This window comes from Corvus brachyrhynchos, unplaced genomic scaffold, assembly GCF_000691975.1.
Source record: "Corvus brachyrhynchos isolate BGI_N302 unplaced genomic scaffold, ASM69197v1 scaffold22, whole genome shotgun sequence".
Taxonomy (NCBI): Eukaryota; Metazoa; Chordata; class Aves; order Passeriformes; family Corvidae; genus Corvus; species Corvus brachyrhynchos.
The window spans coordinates 1,847,905-1,850,317 of NW_008238355.1; positions in this window are offsets into that span (position 1 = coordinate 1,847,905).

Sequence of the window (2,413 nt, forward strand, 5' to 3'; positions counted from 1 at the left end):
GAGTGTCAATAAGGAACTATCCCTGCTCTAAAAAAGAGGTGTTTTCTCCCTGAATTCTATCAAATCACTTTATCTCTCCAAGAAGTGATCGATTCTGTTAATTAAATACTCTGCAGGGTATCAGCAGGCTTGTTCTACATCATCTCTTCTGCTTCTGTCTCAAAAGTGGTTCTTCCTCCTCCAAGTTCTACATGATTGTGCTGTATAGCAATGATGCAATTGTGTGGGAAAACTCAGGCGTGGGTAGTAATGTCACAGCAACAAACACAGAGAGCTTTGCAGCAATGGAAAATTATCAATAACAGAAATATCTGTTGGTGTTCTGTTTTATAAAGCAACAGTAGAAAAAACAAAGGAGAGCATCCAGCACAAACAGCAGGATGTATAATCTTCAGAATGGGAGGTTTAGTAATGAGAGTAATTTATTTAGCTATTCCTAAAATCTTAATCAGAGTTATATATCAGCGCTGATAATGTATTTACTTTCTCAGCATCTCTCTTCATAATGGGACTGCTTCCCAGAGGAGAAGTTTCTTGGACACTGTGGACTCTACATGAAAGCAATCTTTGCTTTAAATCCTCTATGCTTACAGACTTATTGTTGAAAACAATGAAAGGAAAATTCTCTTTTTATTTTTCTTCCCTCATTTATTCACTGGGCTCCATCCTTTACAAGCACTTTGACAAATATCCCAAAGTCATGGTGTTGGAGGTTAGGAAGTCATAATTGGTGAATTCTCTCAGTGAGTCTCCCTGGAGAAGGGGAGTAGCTTTTCTCCCTCCAGTTCTGGTTAACAACTGCATGGAAGGAGCCCATGGTTTCTGTTCCACACGGCACCTGCCATTTGTAAGAATCTCAACAGTAGATGTGACCCCTGGAGAAGAGTGTTAGTTAACTGAGTTTCTATGGCAGGAAGATGTTTGCCCCCCCTGCCTCAATCCCCTACTGTAACAATAACAAATGACAACATTTATCTTCTCCTTTCTTTTGTCGTTCTGTAAAGCTGAAGTCAATAAACTTCTCAGGATCAGGTTGTCTCTTCATAGGTGTGTGTTCTTTTCCTAATACCACAAACATGGTCCCCTGGAGACTTCCAAAAAAGCAAATACACATTATCTGGCTATTTACAAGCAGGCTGGACAACCTAAAAATATTCATTGAATTCTGTGGGTTTTAACAGCCCATAATCCCTGGAGCCTGGCAAGGGATAAGTTATTGCTATCCTTAAATGTTTCCTAAGTAAACAGAAGTTTATAGCTATTTTCTCTTTCAAGTGGGTCATCTGTAATACCTATCCAGACAGACTTGTCTGACAGGTTATGAAAACTCTTTTACTGAGGGTTTATCAGACACCTTAAAAAATATTTCCTGAATGTTAGTTCCCATATCAAAATGAATCAAAAAGTAAATGTAATGTAAAAAGTAAATTAATGAACACAAAAATTTATCATAAAAAATCTGTGATAGGTACCAGCATTTCTCTAGGGTATTTAACAGCAGTTTCTGTCTTCAAACTGACAGAAAGTAACAAAGGTATGATTATGAGTTTTGAGGCTGGCCCTGAAAGAAAAGCAGTTACAAGATGAAAGCAGACCAGTATTCGCACTATAATAAAAAAAACTAGAGTAAATAAAGGCTCTTTCTCCTGATACTTGCCACTGATAAGAGAGACAGCAGGCACAGACCTAGCAACAACAACAACAACAAGGGAAGGGAAAGGGAAAGGGGAAAGGGGAAGGAAAGGGAAAAAGGGGGAAAGGGGAAAGGGGAAAGGGGGAGGGGAAAGGGGGAAAGGGAAAAGGGAAAGGGAAAGGGGAAAGGGGAAGGGAAAAGGGAAAGGGAAAGGGAAAAAGGGAAAAAGGGGAAAAGGGAAGGGGAAGGGAAAGGGGAAGGGAAAGGGGAAAAGGGAAAGGGGGAGGGGGAAGGGGAAGGGAAAAGGGGAAAAGGGGAAAGGGAAAGGGAAAAAGAGAAAGGGGAAAGGGGCAAAGGGGAAAGGGAAAGGGAAAAAGGGGAAAAGGGGAAAAGGGGAAAAGGGAAAGGGGGAAGGGGAAAGGGAAAGGGAAAAAGGGAGAGGGGAAAGGGGAAGGAAAAAGAGAAAAGAAATGAAAAAAAAAGAACAAGGAAAAGAAAGGAGAAGAAACAAGAAAAGAAAAAAGAAACAAAAAAAGAAAAAAGTAAAGAAAAAAAAAAGACAAAAGAGAAAAAAGAAAAAAAACAGGAAAAGAAAAAAAAAAGAAAAAGGAAAAAGAAAAGAAAAAAAAGAGAAAAGAAAAGAAGAAACAAAAGAAAAAAGAGAAAGCAAAAAAAGAAAAAAGAAGAAAAGGAAAGAAAAAAGAAAAGAGGAAAAGGAAAAAGAGAAGAAAAAAAGAAAATTCCGGCTTTTTAATTAAAAAAAAAAAAAAGCACCTCCCC